This window comes from Stenella coeruleoalba, assembly GCF_951394435.1.
Source record: "Stenella coeruleoalba genome assembly, contig: scaffold_217, whole genome shotgun sequence".
Taxonomy (NCBI): domain Eukaryota; kingdom Metazoa; phylum Chordata; class Mammalia; order Artiodactyla; family Delphinidae; genus Stenella; species Stenella coeruleoalba.
In genome coordinates, this window is record NW_027646287.1 from 35576 (window position 1) to 56169 (window position 20594).

At 44.2% G+C, this 20594-nt stretch overlaps 1 long non-coding RNA gene across 6 annotated transcripts in view; it reads left to right on the forward strand.

Annotated features, from left to right (window-relative positions):
- The first annotated feature begins 440 nt into the window (after nt 1–440).
- The window catches only part of LOC307181204, a 459350-nt gene continuing 439196 nt past the window's right edge, over nt 441–20594 (forward strand). For all 6 annotated transcript variants that reach the window (XR_013826102.1, XR_013826103.1, XR_013826104.1 and 3 more), the window contains exons 1-2: nt 441–512; nt 6747–6828. This is a non-coding gene — a long non-coding RNA (uncharacterized lncRNA). The remainder of the gene's footprint in view (nt 513–6746; nt 6829–20594) is intronic.

The following is a 20594-nucleotide window of genomic DNA, read 5'->3' on the forward strand; positions in this document are numbered from 1 at the left end:
CATGCAATATGACTTCAAAGGGTCTTCATTTGCTCACCGAACCTCTCCAATCCTATCACTGCTGCGTTTATGCCCCTGTACACATGCTTGATTCTCTTTCGGAGACATAGCAATCCATAGGTTTTAAGATACTTACTAGTCAGGTACATTCTTAGGCGTTTAATATGCGGTGTTGAGTCCATTTCATTGAGCAAGGAGTAGCTCTTGTTTATTCCATATTTGGCTTAAGGAACTTTATCTGTGCTCATTTCAATCTCTGGTTTTATGCAGCACCCCAACTCACCTTTCCCCTTAAGCAAGCATAAGTTGCTTTTCTAAATTTGAGACCCTGTTCTGTTTTGGAATTCAGTTCCTGTGTAGCCAAGTTTACATTCTGTGTATTAGTGATATCTTATGATGTTTCTTTTTCTGTGTGACCTATTTCAGTTAGAATCATCGTACCTGAATCCACTCATTGTGCTGCTACGGGCCTGATAACATAGATTTCATTGCTGAGTGATACTGCATTGTACGTAAGTACCACAAGTTCTTTATCCATTTTTCACTTTCTGTGATATTGAACTTGTACGGTAAACGAGGTTCTTGTAAACGGAGGCGTCCCAAACTTTGGGGTGGCTGTGTCTTTTTGATTTTAATTTCCCTAAGCTATAGGACCATAAGTGGAAGTGCCCTAGGTTCTGTTGCTTTGTTTTTTAGATGTTTCAGGAAACACCATACACTTCTCCCCAGTGTCTGTTGGCAATTTACATCCCGCCCATCAGCATAACAAGGCTCCCAGTTCTCCATGGCCTGTCCTGCCTTTCTGGATTTTACACTTTTTTCAGATGACCCTTTTGACCGGGGGGAAGTGAGACTTCATTGTAGTGCAGATTTCCTTTGCAAGTTTGCTTGGTTGGCCAAAAAGTGCGTATGCGTTTTTTCCTGAATATATTCAGGAAAAAACGCATACGGCCTTTTTGGCCAAGTGCATCATTGTGGACGCTCTGCCTCTTTTCCTATGCTTTCAATGCAATTCCAGTCTACCTCCTGAAATCGGTTTCCTGCAATTCTGCCCCGCTTTCAAGTCCTCTTGGCAGCCTTACTTCAGTCTATTTTTGGACGATAGCTGTCATTTATAACTCTGCAGGTTTGTGAATTACAGTGCCCCTGAGCTCCTTTCTTCAACTCGCTTTCTTTTGAGCTGGCCGCAACACCACAGTATGGCATTAGGCCCTAATCTGGTTCCGGCACGGCATGCTGAGCCTTTCGTTAATTCCTCTTCCTGGTTGGAAATGAGAGTTAAATTTGCCCGTCCAGACACCTCCAGCTAGTCTCTCATTGGTTCTCGCTATTCCTGTTCATCTTCTGCAGAAATTGCAAACTGGGCCAAACAGGAGGTTAAAGGGACTGACTTTCCAAGTCGGGAGAGTGTTAGTAAAGCATCTGGAATGTTGCACCCGACTACCAGGGTACGAAAACTGAGACATATTTGAACACGTCTCCTGATCACATGGTTGATCATACTCTAGGTTCCACATGCATGTTTTAGCTGAAAGAAGAATACCTTAAACCTGGGTAGTTGAAACCCGTGGAATGGGTACCATGCAATATGACTTCAAAGGGTCTTCATTTGCTCACTGAACCTCTCCAATCCTATCACTGCTGCGTTTATGCCCCTGTACACACGTTTGATTCTCTTTTGGAGACATAGCAATCCATAGGTTTTAAGATACTTACTAGTCAGGTACATTCTTAGGCATTTAATATGGAGTGTTGAGTCCACTTCGTTGAGCAAGGAGTAGCTCTTGTCTATTCCATATTTGGCTTAAGGAACTTTATCTGTGCTCATTTCAATCTCTGGTTTTATGCAGCACCCCAACTCACCTTTACCCTTAAGCAAGCATAAGTTGGTTTTCTAAATTTGAGACCCTGTTCTGTTTTGGAATTCAGCTCCTGTGTAACCAAGTTTACATTCCGTGTATTAGTGATATCTTATGATGTTTCTTTTTCTGTGTGACTTATTTCAGTTAGAATCATCGTACCTGAATCCACTCATTATGCTGCTACGGGCCTGATGACATAGATTTCATTGCTGAGTGATACTGCATTGTACGTAAGTACCACAACTTCTTTATCCATTTTTCACTTTCTGTGATATTGAACTTGTACGGTAAAAGAGGTTCTTGTAAACAGAGGCGTCCCAAACTTTGGGGTGGCTGTGTCTTTTAGATTTTAATTTCCCTAAGCTATAGGACCATAAGTGGAAGTGCCCTAGGCTCTGTTGCTTTGTTTTTTAGATGTTTCAGGAAACACCATACACTTCTCCCGAGTGTCTGTTGGCAATTTACATCCCGCCCATCAGCATAACAAGGCTCCCAGTTCTCCATGGCCTGTCCTGCCTTTCTGGATTTTACACTTTTTTCAGATGGCCCTTTTGACCGGGGGGAAGTGAGACTTCATTGTAGTGCAGATTTCCTTTGCAAGCTTGCTTGGTTGGCCAAAAAGGGCGTATGCGTTTTTTCCTGAATATATTCAGGAAAAAACGCATACGCCCTTTTTGGCCAAGTGCATCATTGTGGACGTTCTGCCTCTTTTCCTATGCTTTCAATGCAATTCCAGTCTACCTCCTGAAATCGGTTTCCTGCAATTCTGCCCCGCTTTCAAGTCCTCTTGGCAGCCTTACTTCAGTTTATTTTTGGATGATAGCTCTCATTTATAACTCTGCAGGTTTGTGAATTACAGTGCCCCTGAGCTCCTTTCTTCAACTCGCTGTCTTGTGACCTGGCCGCAACACCGCAGGATGACTTCAGGCCCTAATCTAGTTCCGGCACGGCACACTGAGCCTTTGGTTAATTCCTCTTCCTGGTGGGAAATGAGAGTTAAATTTGCCCGTCCAGACACCTCCAGCTAGTCTCTCATTTGTTCTCACTATTCCTGTTCATCTTCCGCAGAAATTGCAAACTGGGCCAAACAGGCGGTTAAAGGCGTTGACTCTTCAAGTGGGGAGAGTGTTAGTAAAGCGTCTGGAATGTTGCACCCGAGTACCAGGGGAGGAAAACTGAGACATATTTGAACACGTCTCCTGTTCACACGGTTGATCATACTCTGGGTTCCACATGCATGTTTTAGCTGAAGGAAGAATACCTTAAACCTGCAGAGTTGAGACCCGTGGAATGGGTACCATGCAATATGACTTCAAAGGGTCTTCATTTCCTCACCGAACCTCTCCAATCCTATCACTGCTGCGTTTATGCCCCTGTACAAACGCTTGATTCTCTTTTGGAGACATAGCAATCCATAGGTTTTAAGATACTTACTAGTCAGGTACATTCTTAGGCGTTTAATATGCGGTGTTGAGTCCATTTCGTTGAGCAAGGAGTAGCTCTTGTCTATTCCATATTTGGCTTAAGGAACTTTATCTGTGCTCATTTCAATCTCTGGTTTTATGCAGCACCCCAACTCACCTTTACCCTTAAGCAAGCATAAGTTGGTTTTCTAAATTTGAGACCCTGTTCTGTTCTGTAACTTACTTCCTGTGTAGCCAAGTTTACATTCCGTGTATTACTGATATCTTATGATGTTTCTTTCTCTTTGTGACTTATTTCAGTTAGAATCGTCATACCTGAATCCACTCATTGTGATGCTAAGGGCCTGATGACATAGATTTCATTGCTGAGTGATATTGCTTTGTAAGTAAATACCACAACTTCTTTATCCATTTTTCACTTTCTGCGATGTTGAACTTGTACTGTAAACGAGGTTCTTGTAAACAGAGGCGTCCCAAACTTTGGGGTGGCTGTGTCTTTTTGATTTTAATTTCCCTAAGCTATAGGACCATAAGTGGAAGTGCCCTAGGCTCTGTTGCTTTGTTTTTTAGATGTTTCAGGAAACACCATACACTTCTCCCGAGTGGTTGTTGGCAATTTACATCCCGCCCATCAGCATAACAAGGCTCCCAGTTCTCCATGGTCTGTCCTGCTTTTCTGGATTTTACACATTTTTCAGATGGCCCCTTTGACCGGGGGGAAGTGAGACTTCATTGTACTGCAGATTTCCTTTGCAAGCTTGCTTGGTTGGCCAAAAAGTGCGTATGCGTTTTTTCCTGAATATATTCAGGAAAAAACGCATACGGACTTTTTGGCCAAGTGCATCATTGTGGACGCTCTGCCTCTTTTCCTATGCTTTCAATGCAATTCCAGTCTACCTCCTGAAATCGGTTTCCTGCAATTCTGCCCCGCTTTCAAGTCCTCTTGGCAGCCTTACTTCAGTCTATTTTTGGACGAGAGCTGTCATTTATAACTCTGCAGGTTTGTGAATTACAGTGCCCCTGAGCTCCTTTCTTCAACTCGCTTTCTTTTGAGCTAGCCGCAACACCACAGTATGGCATTAGGCCCTAATCTGGTTCCGGCACGGCATGCTGAGCCTTTGGTTAATTCCGCTTCCTGGTTGGAAATGAGAGTTAAATTTGCCCGTCCAGACACCTCCAGCTAGTCTCTCATTGGTTCTCGCTATTCCTGTTCATCTTCCCAAGAAATTGCAAACTGGGCCAAACAGGAGGTTAAAGGGACTGACTCTCCAAGTCGGGAGAGTGTTAGTAAAGCATCTGGAATGTTGCACCCGACTACCAGGGTACGAAAACTGAGACATATTTGAACACGTCTCCTGATCACATGGTTGATCATACTCTAGGTTCCACATGCATGTTTTAGCTGAAAGAAGAATACCTTAAACCTGGGTAGTTGAAACCCGTGGAATGGGTACCATGCAATATGACTTCAAAGGGTCTTCATTTGCTCACTGAACCTCTCCAATCCTATCACTGCTGCGTTTATGCCCCTGTACACACGTTTGATTCTCTTTTGGAGACATAGCAATCCATAGGTTTTAAGATACTTACTAGTCAGGTACATTCTTAGGCATTTAATATGGAGTGTTGAGTCCACTTCGTTGAGCAAGGAGTAGCTCTTGTCTATTCCATATTTGGCTTAAGGAACTTTATCTGTGCTCATTTCAATCTCTGGTTTTATGCAGCACCCCAACTCACCTTTACCCTTAAGCAAGCATAAGTTGGTTTTCTAAATTTGAGACCCTGTTCTGTTTTGGAATTCAGCTCCTGTGTAACCAAGTTTACATTCCGTGTATTAGTGATATCTTATGATGTTTCATTTTCTGTGTGACTTATTTCAGTTAGAATCATCGTACCTGAATCCACTCATTATGCTGCTACGGGCCTGATGACATAGATTTCATTGCTGAGTGATACTGCATTGTACGTAAGTACCACAACTTCTTTATCCATTTTTCACTTTCTGTGATATTGAACTTGTACGGTAAAAGAGGTTCTTGTAAACAGAGGCGTCCCAAACTTTGGGGTGGCTGTGTCTTTTAGATTTTAATTTCCCTAAGCTATAGGACCATAAGTGGAAGTGCCCTAGGCTCTGTTGCTTTGTTTTTTAGATGTTTCAGGAAACACCATACACTTCTCCCGAGTGTCTGTTGGCAATTTACATCCCGCCCATCAGCATAACAAGGCTCCCAGTTCTCCATGGCCTGGCCTGCCTTTCTGGATTTTACACTTTTTTCAGATGGCCCTTTTGACCAGGGGGAAGTGAGACTTCATTGTAGTGCAGATTTCCTTTGCAAGCTTGCTTGGTTGGCCAAAAAGGGCGTATGCGTTTTTTCCTGAATATATTCAGGAAAAAACGCATACGCCCTTTTTGGCCAAGTGCATCATTGTGGACGTTCTGCCTCTTTTCCTATGCTTTCAATGCAAATCCAGTCTACCTCCTGAAATCGGTTTCCTGCAATTCTGCCCCGCTTTCAAGTCCTCTTGGCAGCCTTACTTCAGTCTGTTTTTGGATGATAGCTGTCATTTATAACTCTGCAGGTTTGTGAATTACAGTGACCCTGAGCTCCTTTCTTCAACTCGCTTTCTTGTGACCTGGCCGCAACACCGCAGGATGGCTTCAGGCCCTAATCTGGTTCCGGCACGGCACGCTGAGCCTTTGGTTAATTCCTCTTCCTGGTGGGAAATGAGAGTTAAATTTGCCCGTTCAGACACCTCCAGGTAGTCTCTCATTTGTTCTCGCTATTCCTGTTCATCTTCCGCAGAAATTGCAAACTGGGCCAAACAGGAGGTTAAAGGGACTGACTCTCCAAGTCGGGAGAGTGTTAGTAAAGCGTCTGGAATGTTGCACCCGAGTACCAGGGTACGAAAACTGTGACATATTTGAACACGTCTCCCGATCACATGGTTGATCATACTCTAGGTTCCACATGCATGTTTTAGCTGAAGGCAGAATACCTTAAACCTGGATATTTGAAACCCGTGGAATGGGTACCATGCAATATGACTTCAAAGGGTCTTCATTTGCTCACCGAACCTCTCCAATCCTATCACTGCTGCGTTTATGCCCCTGTACACATGCTTGATTCTCTTTTGGAGACATAGCAATCCATAGGTTTTAAGATACTTACTAGTCAGGTACATTCTTAGGCGTTTAATATGCGGTGTTGAGTCCATTTCGTTGAGCAAGGAGTAGCTCTTGTCTATTCCATATTTGGCTTAAGGAACTTTATCAGTGCTCATTTCAATCTCTGGTTTTATGCAGCACCCCAACTCACCTTTACCCTTAAGCAAGCATAAGTTGGTTTTCTAAATTTGAGACCCTGTTCTGTTCTGTAATTCAGTTCCTGTGTAGCCAAGTTTCCATTCTGTGTATTACTGATATCTTATGATGTTTCCTTTTCTGTGTGACTTATTTCAGTTAGAATCATCATACCTGAATCCACTCATTGTGCTGCTAAGGGCCTGATGACACAGTTTCCATTGCTGAGTGATATTGCTTTGTAAGTAAATACCACAACTTCTTTATCCATTTTTCACTTTCTGCGATGTTGAACTTGTACTGTAAACGAGGTTCTTGTAAACAGAGCCGTTCCAAACTTTGGGGTGGCTGTGTCTTTTTGATTTTAATTTCCCTAAGCTATAGGACCATAAGTGGAAGTGCCCTAGGTTCTGTTGCTTTGTTTTTTAGATGTTTCAGGAAACACCATACACTTCTCCCGAGTGGTTGTTGGCAATTTACATCCCGCCCGTCAGCATAACAAGGCTCCCAGTTCTCCATGGCCTGTCCTGCCTTTCTGGATTTTACACTTTTTTCAGATGGCCCTTTTGACCGGGGGGAAGTGAGACTTCATTGTAGTGCAGATTTCCTTTGCAAGCTTGCTTGGTTGGCCAAAAAGGGCGTATGCGTTTTTTCCTGAATATATTCAGGAAAAAACGCATACGCCCTTTTTGGCCAAGTGCATCATTGTGGACGTTCTGCCTCTTTTCCTATGCTTTCAATGCAATTCCAGTCTACCTCCTGAAATCGGTTTCCTGCAATTCTGCCCCGCTTTCAAGTCCTCTTGGCAGCCTTACTTCAGTCTATTTTTGGACGATAGCTGTCATTTATAACTCTGCAGGTTTGTGAATTACAGTGCCCCTGATCTCCTTTCTTCAACTCGCTTTCTTGTGAGCTGGCCGCAACACCGCAGGATGGCTTCAGGCCCTAATCTGGTTCCGGCACGGTACGCTGAGCCTTTGGTTAATTCCTCTTCCTGGTGGGAAATGAGAGTTAAATTTGCCCGTCCAGACACCTCCAGCTAGCCTCTCATTGGTTCTCGCTATTCCTGTTCATCTTTCGCAGAAATTGCAAACTGGGCCAAACAGGAGGTTAAAGGGACTGACTCTCCAAGACGGGAGTGTGTTAGTAAAGCGTCTGGAATGTTGCACCCGAGTACCAGGGGGGGAAAACTGAGACATATTTGAACACGTCTCCCGTTCACATGGTTGATCATACTCTGGGTTCCACATGCATGTTTTAGCTGAAGGAAGAATAACTTAAACCTGGAGAGTTAAGACCCGTGGAAAGGGTACCATGCAATATGACTTCAAAGGGTCTTCATTTGCTCATGAACCTCTCCAATCCTATCACTGCTACGTTTGTGCCCCTGTACACATGCTTGATTCTCTTTCGGAGACATAGCAATCCATAGGTTTTAAGATACTTACTAGTCAGGTATATTCTTAGGCGTTTAATATGGGGTGTTGAGTCCATTTCGTTGAGCAAGGAGTAGCTCTTGTCTATTCCATATTTGGCTTAAGGAACTTTATCTGTGCTCATTTCAATCTCTGGTTTTATGCAGGACCCCAACTCACCTTTCCCCTTAAGCAAGCATAAGTTGGTTTTCTAAATTTGAGACCCTGTTCTGTTCTGTAATTCAGTTCCTGTGTAGCCAAGTTTACATTCCGTGTATTACTGATATCTTATGATGTTTCCTTTTCTGTGTGACTTATTTCAGTTAGAATCATCATACCTGAATCCACTCATTGTGATGCTAAGGGCCTGATGACACAGATTTCATTGCTGAGTGATATTGCTTTGTAAGTAAATACCACAACTTCTTTATCCATTTTTCACTTTCTGCGATGTTGGACTTGTACTGTAAACGAGGTTCTTGTAAACAGAGCCGTTCCAAACTTTGGGGTGGCTGTGTCTTTTTGATTTTAATTTCCCTAAGCTATAGGACCATAAGTGGAAGTGCCCTAGGTTCTGTTGCTTTGTTTTTTAGATGTTTCAGGAAACACCATACACTTCTCCCGAGTGTCTGTTGGCAATTTTCATTCCGCCGATCAGCATAACAAGGCTCCCAGTTCTCCATGGCCTGTCCTGCCTTTCTGGATTTTACACTTTTTTCAGATGGCCCTTTTGACCGGGGGGAAGTGAGACTTCATTTTAGTGCAGATTTCCTTTGCAAGCTTGCTTGGTTGGCCAAAAAGGGCGTATGCGTTTTTTCCTGAATATATTCAGGAAAAAACGCATACGCCCTTTTTGGCCAAGTGCATCATTGTGGACGTTCTGCCTCTTTTCCTATGCTTTCAATGCAATTCCAGTCTACCTCCTGAAATCGGTTTCCTGCAATTCTGCCCTGCTTTCAAGTCCTCTTGGCAGCCTTACTTCAGTATATTTTTGGACGATAGCTGTCATTTATAACTCTGCAGGTTTGTGAATTACAGTGACCCTGAGCTCCTTTCTTCAACTCGCTTTCTTTTGAGCTGGCCGCAACACCGCAGGATGGCTTCAGGCCCTAATCTGGTTCCGGCCCGGCATGCTGAGCCTTTGGTTACTTCCTCTTCCTGGTGGGAAATTAGAGTTAAATTTGCCCGTCCAGACACCTCCAGCTAGCCTCTCATTGGTTCTCCCCATTCCTGTACATCTTCCACTGAAATTGCAACTGGGCCAAACAGGAGGTTAAAGGGACTGACTCTCCAAGACGGGAGTGTGTTAGTAAAGCGTCTGGAATGTTGCACCCGAGTACCAGGGGAGGAAAACTGAGACATATTTGAACACGTCTCCCGTTCACATGGTTGATCATACTCTGGGTTCCACATGCATGTTTTAGCTGAAGGATGAATACCTTAAACCTGGAGAGTTGAGACCCGTGGAATGGGTACCATGCAATATGACTTCAAAGGGTCTTCATTTGCTCACCGAACCTCTCCAATCCTATCACTGCTGCGTTTATGCCCCTGTACACACGCTTGATTTTCTTTTGGAGACATAGCAATCCATAGGTTTTAAGATACTTACTAGTCAGGTACATTCTTAGGCGTTTAATATGGGGTGTTGAGTCCATTTCGTTGAGCAAGGAGTAGCTCTTGTCTATTCCATATTTGGCTTAAGGAACATTATCTGTGCTCATTTCAATCTCTGGTTTTATGCAGCACCCCAACTCACCTTCCCCGTTAAGCAATCATAAGTTGGTTTTCTAAACTTGAGACACTGTTCTGTTTTGTAATTCAGTTCATGTGTAGCCAAGTTCACATTCTGTGCATTAGTGACACCTTATGATGTTTCTTTTCTGTGTGACTTATTTCAGTTCGAATCATCATACCTGAATTCACTCATTATGCTGCTACGGGCCTGATGACATAGATTTCATTGCTGAGTGATATTGCATTGTACGTAAGTACCACAAGTTCTTTATCCATTTTTCACTTTCTGCGATATTGAACTTGTACGGTAAACGAGGTTCTTGTAAACAGAGCCGTCCCAAACTTTGGTGTGGCTGTGTCTTTTTGATTTTAATTTCCCTAAGCTATAGGACCATAAGTGGCAGTGCCCTAGGCTCTGTTGCTTTGTTTTTTAGATGTTTCAGGAAACACCATACACTTCTCCAGAGTGGCTGTTGGCAATTTACATCCCGCCCATCAGCATAAGAAGGCTCCCAGTTCTCCATGGCCTGTCGTGCCTTTATGGATTTTACACTTTTTTCAGATGGCCCTTTTGACCAGGTGGAAGTGAGACTTCATTGTAGTGCAGATTTCCTTTGCAAGCTTGCTTGGTTGGCCAAAAAGTGCGTATGCGTTTTTTCCTGAATATATTCAGGAAAAAACGCATACGCCCTTTTTGGCCAAGTGCATCATTGTCGAGTTTCTGACTCTCTTCATATGTTTTCAATGCAATTCCAGTCTACCTCCTGAAATCGGTTTCCTGCAGTTCTGCCTTGCTTTCAGTGCCTTTTCATAGCCTTACCTCAATATATTTTTTAAAAATAGTTGGCCTTTATAACACTGCAGGTTTTTGAATTGCAGTGGCCCTTAGCTCCATTTTTTAGCTCTTATTTTTTGTGGTCTTGCCCCATAACCACAGTATTCCTTGAAGCCCTATTTTTCTTCTGGGGCACCTTGCTGTGCCTTTGGTTAATTCTTCTTACTGATGTGATATTAGAGTGACATGTGCCCATTGAAACCTCTACAGCTAGTTTCTCACTGGTTCCCCCTATTCTCATTCATCCTCTGCACTAACTGCAGACTGTGCGATACCAGAACTTAAAGGCATTGACTCCATGTGGGGATGTTGTTAGTAAAGCGGCTGGAATGTCGATCCGGAGCCACAGGAGAGGAAAAATGAGGTGCATTTTAGAAACCTTTCCCGATCATATGGTATACCAGTCACTGGGTTTCCCAAGCATGGTTTAGCTGTAGGAAGATTCCCTTCAACCTGGAGTGTTGGGACCCTTGGAATGAGTAGCATGAAGTATTGCATTAAACTTTCGGCAGTTGCTCACCAAAGCTCACCAATCCTGTCAGCCCCAAGTGTCCAGCCTTATGTCTTATCCAGCTGTGGGTTTATATGTGGTCAATCCAGGTTGCATCACAGCCCCTGAGCGAATTTTGTAAGAATTTTTCTCTCTTTCATTGTTTCAGCGTTTTGTTTTTAAAATTTATTTCTATAATGGGGTTTAGCTCATTTTCACTGCTGTGTTTGTGCCGCTCTGCACACACTTGATTCCTTTATGGAGATATATCAATACATGGGTTTTAAGATTCTTATTACTCAGATATATTTCTCTGCGGTGTATAGGGTGTGTTGAGGCCAGTTCATTGAGCAAGGTGTAGATCTTGTCTAATACCTATTTGGTTTATTGAACGGTATCTGTGCTAATTTCAAACTCTGGTTTTATGCATCACCCCACCTCTCCTTTCCCCTTAAGCTGACATAAGTGTGTTTTCTAAATGTGAGACACTGTTCTGTTCTGTAATTCATTTCTTGTGCAGCCATATTTACCCTCCCTCTATAAGTGATATCTTATGATATGTTTCTTTTTCTGTTTGACTTATTTCAAGTAGTATTATCGGACCTAAATCCACTCTTTATCCTTCTACTAGCCTTATTACATTGATTTCATGGTGAAGAGATATTCCATTGTACATAAGTACCACATCTTCTTTATCCATTGTTCTCTTTCCTGGGATATTTAAGGTGTACTGAAGTTGAGGTTCTTGTAAACAGAGTAGCCCTAAACTGTGGTGTGCTTGTGTCTTGTTGATTTTTAGACTTCCCTAGATATACTCCCATGATTGGAAGAGTCCTATGCTCTGTAGCTCTGTTTTTTAGATGATTTAGGAACCACCATACACTTCTCCAGAGTGGCTCTCGGCAGTTCACACACTGCCCATCAGCGTATAAAGGCTCCCTGTTCTCCATGGCCTGTCCTGCATTTCTGGTTTTTACAATTTTTTAGGATGGCCCTTTTGACCGGTGGGAAGTGAGACTTCTTTGTTGTGCACATTTGCATTGCTTGCTTGCTTCGTTGCCCATAAAGTGCGTATGCGTTTTTTCCTGGATATAATCAGGAAAAAACGCATACGCCCTTTTGGGCCAACTGCATCATTGTCGAAATTCTGCCGCTTTTCATGTGCGTTAAAGACGAGTCCAATCTATCTCTTGAAATCTGTTTCTTGCAATTCTGTCTTGCATTCAGATCCTCTTCTTTGCCTTACCTCAACATATTTTTGGACGTTAGTTTTCATTTATAACTCTGCAGGTTTGTGAATTGCAGTGACCCTGAGCTCCATTTTTTTAAGTTGCTCTTTTGTGAGCTGGCCTCAAACCCGCAGGATTGCTTCAGGCCCTATTTTGGCTCCGGCGAGGCAGGCTGAGCCTTTCTTTAATTCTTATTCTTAATGGGAAATTAGAGTGATATGTGCCCGTCCAAACCCCTACAACTCTTCTCTCATTGGTTCCCCCTCTTCCCGTTCATCCTCCTCACAATTTGCAAAATGTGTGAAACAGAAGTTTAAATGTGCTGATTCTCCAAGTGGGGAGATTCTAAGTAGCGTGGCTGGAATGGTGAACAGGAGCACCAGGAGAGGATAAATGAGGTGCATTTTAGACACATCTCCCGATCACGTGGTGTACAGTCCTCTGGGTTTTCCATGCATGTTTTAGCTGTAGGAAGATCCCTTGAACCTGCAGATTTGGGACCCATTGAATGGGTACCAGGTAGTATTACTTTAAAGGGTGTGCATTTCCTCACCCAACCTCACATTTCTCTTAGCGCAAACAGTTTCCAGCCTTATGTCTCATCCTGCTGTGGGTCTAGATGTGTTCAATCCATGTTGCATCACCGTCCCTGAGGAAAAGTTGTAAGAGGTTTTCTCTGTCTCTCTGTCGTTTATTTTTTTCAATTTATTACTATATTGGTTACAGCTGATTTTCAAAGCTCTGTTTCTTGCTGCTGTACATCCACTTGATTCACGTACAGAGAGACATCAATAAATTCTTTTTCAGATTCTTACCAGTCGTATATATTCTTTTCCGGTGACTTGAGTGTGCTGAGTGCAGTTCTTTTAGCTACCGTGTAGGCCTTGTTGATTATCAGTTTGGTATTTGGAATGGTATCTTTGCTAATTTCAACCTCCTGGATGATGCCTCACCCCTCCCCACCTTTCCCGTTTAGCAGCCTTATGCGTGTTTTCTACATATTTGACTATGTTTTTGTTTTGTAATTTATTTCATGTGTAGCCATTTTGGATTCCACCTTTAAGTGATATCTTATGATATGTGTCTTTTTCTTTTTGAATTCTGTCACTTAGAATGATCATACGTAACTCCTCCGGAGTTGTTACAACTGGCCATATTTCATTGATTTCCAGGCTGAATAATATTCCACTCTACCTAAGTACCACATCTCTATCCATTTTTTCCCTCCAGAGACATTTAAGTTATATCCTAGTCGAGGATCTTTTAAACAGAGAGGGGGTAAACATTGGGGTGCCTGTGTCCTCTCGATTTTTGTTTTTCCCAAGATATACGCCCATGAGTGCAAGTGCCCTATGCTCTGTAGCTCATTTTTTAGATGCTTTAGTAAACACAATACACTTCTCCAGAATGGCCGTTGGCAATATACATTTCCACTATAAGTCTCACAGGGCTCCCTCTTCTCGTTGCCCTGTCCTGCATTTCTGTTGTTTACGCTTTATGAGGATGGCTCTTCTGACTGATGCGAAGTGATATCTTTTGTAGTATTGACTTCCAGTGCCCACCTGTTTGGTTGGCTAAAAAAGTGTATGCCCTTTTCTTGAATATATACAGAAAAGAACGCATACACCCTTTTTGGCCAACTGCAATGTTGGCAATGTTCAGCTCCTTTTCTTGTGCTTAATGGCGAGTCCTTTCTACCTCCTCAAATCCCTTTCCTGCCATTCTCCCTTGCTTACAAGTCCTTTTCTCTGACTTTCCTCAAGACATTTTTCAGTGATGGATATTTTCAACTCTGCAGTTTTGTGAATTTTACTGCCCCTGAGTTCCATTGTTCAACTCGTGTTTATGGGAACTGGCCACAAAGCAGCGGGATTTCCTCAAGCCCTATACTGTTTCCATGGGCAACCCTAGCCTTTGGTCAATTCGTCTTCCTGATTGGAAATTAGAGTGACATGTGCCTGTCTGAACACCTAGGACTTGTCTCTCATTGTTCCTCATCCTTCCGCTTCATCCTCTGGACAAATTCCAAACTGTACGCAACAGGATGTTGACAGTGCTGACATCTCCAAGTGGGGAGACTGTTAGTAAGGACGCTGGAGGGGTGAACCCGAGCACCAGGAGATGAGGAGATGAGATGCCTTTTCCAAACTCTTCCCGATCAGACGGTATACCATCCTCTGGGTGTGACAGACATGTTTTAGCAGTAGGAAGAGTCCCATTCATGTAAGGAGAACACCAGGGCTTTTTCAAAATCAGTGTCTCCCCGAAACCCAAACTGGGGAATTTTTTAAGCTACGGCTACACATATGTTCATTAAGGGCCTTGGGAAGTAGGCAGAGTCCAAACTTTAGATGATTGAAGTCTTCAGGGTCAGAAGCACTCACCACCAGCTTCCCTTAGGCTACACTTTAACTGTCATTGATAGATGATGTCAATAAAAATATCTATTCTTTTTCAGATTATTTCCCCTTATAGGTTATTGCAAAATGTTGAGTGTAGTTCCCTGTGCTATACAGTAGTTCCTTGTTGATGATCTATTTTATACATAGCAGTGTGTATGTGTTAATTCCAAACTGTTAATTTATCCCTCCTCCCACCTTTCCCCTTTGGTAATAATAAATTATAAGATTTTATACTTCTCAGAAATGGGGGAGCTGAAAGAGAGGTATCATTTTCAATGGAAAAGCATTTAAAACAAGATTGAAGGTTTAACCAAGATTATTAGATGTACATCCTTGGAAAGAAATCACTTCGTTTCTCTAATATTGACCTGACAAATAAGACAAACCTTTTCACTGAACTTGCTTATAAAAAGTGATGGAAATATCAAATGGAAGTGTTAAAAACATCTTATTTTACCCGAGCCTTATACACTGTTCTATGTTAACTACAGTTTGGCTCACACATCTGTTCATTGAGGTTACAATAGTCTCAATTTCTGTTACTGATCCTCCAGAGTGGACCCCAACAAGTGTCCCCCTGCCCAGTGTCATTGGGGCCAACAGATCGAGACTGAGTTTGGTTCACAAGCAAAGGAAACTTTATATTTTGATATGAGAATGGAGAGGTGAGAGCATGCACTACCCCGTGGGCTGTGGGCTGGGCTGCTGTGTAGAGATCCTGTCAGAGTCAGTGGGAGGGAGGGAGGCGGCGGAGCTCTCGAGGGCTGGGTTGGCTGTAGCTCAGGCTCTATATCGTGGAGTCTGCACTGGGCCCCAGGAGCTGAGGTGTCGACCCAGCCATTCTGCACTAGGAAATCTGGTCTGAAGTGCCGGGTGTGGAGCCTCTGCATGCGGGACCCTAGGAGCACGTGAAATTAGACAAAGCACAAAGGATAAAAAAGGTTAGACTTGACTTTATTGTCCAGATTCTATTTTTATCTCCCAGGGATTTTTAATGGGCTTTGCTGGGGACAAACCCCTCCTCTGCCTTTTGTCCCGTTCCTCATTCTTGGAGTGCTGAGGGTGCAGACCCTTCTTCTGTAACTGCTGAGTGCTGAGTTGGGAGCCCTCATACCCTGGGGCGAGGGTCAGAGCTTCTCCCCAGCAGCCTCCCGGTGACGTTGATTGTCCCCAGGACACCTGCCTCCCTGCTCGTCCACCTGAGCACCAGCATTGGAAGTGTTATAGATTCTAATGACCTTTAAGGGTCCAGGAAAGAGATGTGCAGAGACGCTGTGGGGGCCGGTTTCACCCCGCCCCACATTTGTTCGGCCACCTTAGGCTGACTGTCTCTGCCAGCCTAGATGCTCTGACCAGTAGTCTGCGCTTTCTTCAGTTAGGCCCCTGAATTAACGTACAAACAGCACCAGGTGTCAGAGCCCTGCCCGCTCAACTCCCAGACAGTCCAGGGTCAGTGGTGACCAAGGACCATGATGGCTACTGAGTCAACAGCCTTTTGAAGTAAACAGGAGTCCAGCCGGTCTTATTGGCCACCATCATCACGGTGTCTGTCGGCTTTTCTATGGTGACAGTGTGGTATACTGTTCCCCCGCCAAGATTATTAGCTCCCCTCTGGGTGCAGTAAGTCCTGCAAGCAGTAGTCTACTCTTTTGGGACACACTCTTGTTGTTTTATGAGAGAAACTCCAGGTCAAGTGATGTTCACACGAGTCGTCATGGTGCCCTGTTGCCCCCGGTTATCTCTCTGGATGTTGGAGTTGGAGGGCCTCCTCACTCGAGGTCGGTGTGCCCACGGAGCGAACCCTGCAACTTCAGGGCATGGTTGGTGGTTAGGATCACCACGTGGGGTCCTTTTCCCTTAGGAGGGAGGTGGCCTTTTGGGCTGCTGATTTCCAGGTTTTTAGATACCGCCAGTATCTTGGCCAGATGTGGCAGTGGGCCAAGCCCCTTAGTGACCGTAGTTTATCCTACCTGGATGGCATTCTTGCATTGTTCCATTTCAAGTGGTCCCAGTTTTTGCACTAATTCTCCAATGGCGATTCACCTTTCACCGGGAATGTAAAGGTCAAAGGGTTTAGCTAAATTAGGGAGTTCCAGGGCAAGGGTCTGAATTGACTGCTCTTTCCATTCTTGAAAGGCCACTTCTGGATTCTATTCAAAAGGATCATCATCTTTTCCTTTCAGTGTTTCATATAGAGGCCCAGCTAGTAGACTGTAGTTAGGGATCCAGAAGCAGCAAACCCTGGCCTCCCCAGGAACCCCTAAGCTGTCTTCTAGTTTTAGAAAGGGGTAAGGCTGAAAATGGTTTCTTCCCTTTCCTGGGATGGGCTTCTCTGACCTTCTGTGAGAATGAAGCCCAGGCAGGTCACCGCAGTCTGTGATATTTGAGCTTTTTCTTGGACAACTTCTATCCTTTATTGGCTTGGTAGTTCAGAGGCCTCCTTAGTAGGGCTGGTGATCAGAATGTCGTCTGCATATTGAAGGAGGGTTTCCTTTTCCAGAGGTAGAACTTTTAGGTCTTTAGCTAAGCTTTCCCCAAAGATGGTGTGGGAATTTTTGCACCCTTGGGGCCAGACGGCCCGGAAGTATTGTTTTAGTTGTATGTTGAGTCCTGCCACTCACAAGCCAAAATTTCTTGTGACTCTGGGACTAATGGAATACAAAAGAAGGCATCATTGAAGACTAATACAGAATACCATGTCCTGGTGTTTGGTAGAATGACCAGCAGGGTGTAGGAATTAGGAGCAACTGGAGGTATATCCTCGGTGGCTTCACTGACTGTCCTGACATCCTTTACCAGGTCCCCAGCAGCCCATGGGGCTCTCATGGTCAGACCAATCCCAGAATATGGAGCTCACCTGGGCAGGTACCCCACCCCCACCCCAGCCCACGGGGCTCTCGTGGTCAGGCCCCTCCCAGGATACAGAGCTACCCTTGCAGGTACCGTGGCAGGGCTGGGCACACAGGAACCGTGCAAATAGCCCTCATTGCAGAGCACCCCCAGCTCACCTGTCGCTCAGAGCTGACACAGAGCACCTCAGAGCAGGACTTGAACTAACAAACAGCAGCTGCGACAGGTCTGTGACCCTGGGCATCACTCCGTGAGGCCTCCCTCCACCTGGTCTTCCAGAGACTTCCACTGCACCCGGGGCACCAGGCCTCTGTCTCCAACCACCACCCACCCCTCCTCTCCCTGACTCCTGGGTTCCTCTCATTAGGAGAGGGTTTTCTTGAAGTTGTCTCCCACTCATGGGCCAGATAAAATGATTAGAAAACAAGCCAAAGCTGCAGCCCCTTGTCTATCCTGACTCTCAGGAGCCCACACCTGTTCCTTGGACCTGGCCGGTTCAGCAAGTTCCATTTTCTGCAACTGTGAGCCCCTGAGGGGTGATGATTGGCTGACCTGGGCAGCCTTACCGTGCCGGCCAGCCCTCCCCAGGTGTGCCTGGGTTGAGATCAATATAAATACCACTCCAGGCAGCAAGAGCCCCTGCAGCCGTGCCTGACGCCATTTTCTCTGCCCTGTCAGCAGTCTCGGGGCTGGGCTGGTGGGAGGGAGTGAGAGGCCACGGCTTTGTGGGTGGCCCAGTGTGAGTGGGGCTCTGCTGGACTTTCTGCAGCAGTTGCCAGGCTGCCACCTGCTAAAGAAGAGGATGTGTCACCCATACCTGCTGCTGGAATTTCTCCCTGGGCAGAGGTGAGGAAGGAAAAAAGCAGTGGGGGCAGGGACAGGACGGGTATCTCAGGCAGGGAAATGGAAATCTTCCAGAAGAGCACCCAGGGCCAGGACCATCCTGGCTGGCCTGCAGGCACCAAGTCGGCCGGCATGCTGTCACTCGTGTGGCTCTATGGCCCTTCCTCTAGGCTTTCAAGTCCTTGTATATATTCAGGTGTTTTACCTGGGACGGGTGGGAATAGTTCAGCAGCAACTGGCCTGGGGCTCAGCTCACGTTTACTCACAGATGCCTCGGCATGGTGCCCCAGCTTTGCAATGAGGACGCTTGTTGCGTGGGGGCTGCTGGCTGAATGGGAGACGATTCCCCACCACTGACCAACTTCAGAATTATTTACAACTGGAGCAAGTGCCCTGATACGGTTTTCCTCTGTGTAACTGGTGGGTTCTGTGTTTTTTTTCTCTTTTTCGTTTTTGGTTCAAGGTAGATTTTATTCCTCTTTTTTGTATTTACAGATATAAGCATGGAAATAATTTATTCATATAAATACATGTATGTGCAGGGAATAATTGTTTTTTCTGTTTTATTTTTTAAATTTTACTTCTTTTTAATTTTGAATTTTATTTTATATTTTTATACAGCAGGTTCTTATTGGTTATCTATTTTATACATATAAATGTATACATGCCAATCCCAGTCTCTCAACTCCTCCCACCACCACCCCCCAACAGCTTTCCCCCCTTGTTGTCCATACGTTTGTTGTCTACATCTGTTGCTCTATTTATGCCTTGCAAAATGGTTAATCTGTACAGTTTTTCTAGGTTCCACATATATGCATGAATATACAAGATTTGTTTTTCTCTTTCTGACTTACTTCACTCTGTATGACAGTCTCTAGATCCATCGACGTCTCTACAAATGACCCAATTTCATTCCTTTTCATGGCTGAGTAATATTCCATTTTATATATGTACCACAGCTTTATGCATTCGTCTGTCTGTGGGCATTTAGGTTGCTTCCATTACCTCGATATTGTAAATAGTGATGCAATGAACATTGCGGTGAATGACTCTTTTTGATTTATGGTTTTGTCTGGGTATATGTCCAGTACTGGGATTGCTGTATCATATGGTAATTCTATTGTTAGTTTCTTAAGAAATTCCATATTGTTCTCCATAATGACTGTATCAATTTATATTCCCAACAATAGTGGAAGAGGGTTCCTTTTCTCCACACCCTTTCCAGCATTTTTTGTTTGTAGATTTTCAATGATGCCTATTCTACCAGGTGTGAGGTGATACCTCATTGTTGAATCCATTTCGTTGAGCAAGGGGTAGCTCTTGTCTATTACATATTTGGCTTATGGAACGGTATCTGTGCTAATTTCAAACTCTGCTTTTATGCAGCACCCCAACTCACCTTCCCCCTTAAGCAGGCATAAGTTGGTTTTCTAAATTTGAGACCCTGTTCTGTTTTGTAATTCAGTTCATGTGTAGCCAAGTTCACATTCCGTGTATTAGTGATACCTTATTATGTTTCTTTTTCTGTGTGACTTATTTCACTTAGAATCATCGTGCCTCAATCCACTCATTATGCTGGTACGGGCCTGGTGACATAGATTTCATTGCTGAGTGGTATTCTGTTGTACATAAGTACCGCAACTTCTTTATCCATTATTTGCTCTCTGGGATATTTAACTTGTGCCGCAGAAGAGACTCCTGTAAAAAGAGCCGTCCTAAATTTTGGGGTGGCTGTGTCTTTTTGATTTTAATTTCCCTAAGCTATAGGACCATAAGTGGAAGTGCCCTAGGCTCTGTTGCTTTGTTTTTTAGATGTTTCAGGAAACACCATACACTTCTCCCGAGTGTCTGTTGGCAATTTACATCCTGCCCATCAGCATAACAAGGCTCCCAGTTCTCCATGGCCTGTCCTGCCTTTCTGGATTTTACACTTTTTTCTGATGGCCCTTTTGACCGGGGGGAAGTGAGACTTCATTGTAGTGCAGGTTTCCTTTGCAAGCTTGCTTGGTTGGCCAAAAAGGGCGTATGCGTTTTTTCCTGAATATATTCAGGAAAAAACGCATATGCCCTTTTTGGCCAAGTGCATCATTGTCGACGTTCTGCCTCTTTTCCTGTGTTTTAAATGCAATCCAATTCCGATTCCTCCTGAAATCGGTTTCCTGCAATTCTGCCCCGCATTCAAGTCCTCTTGGCAGCCCTACTTCAG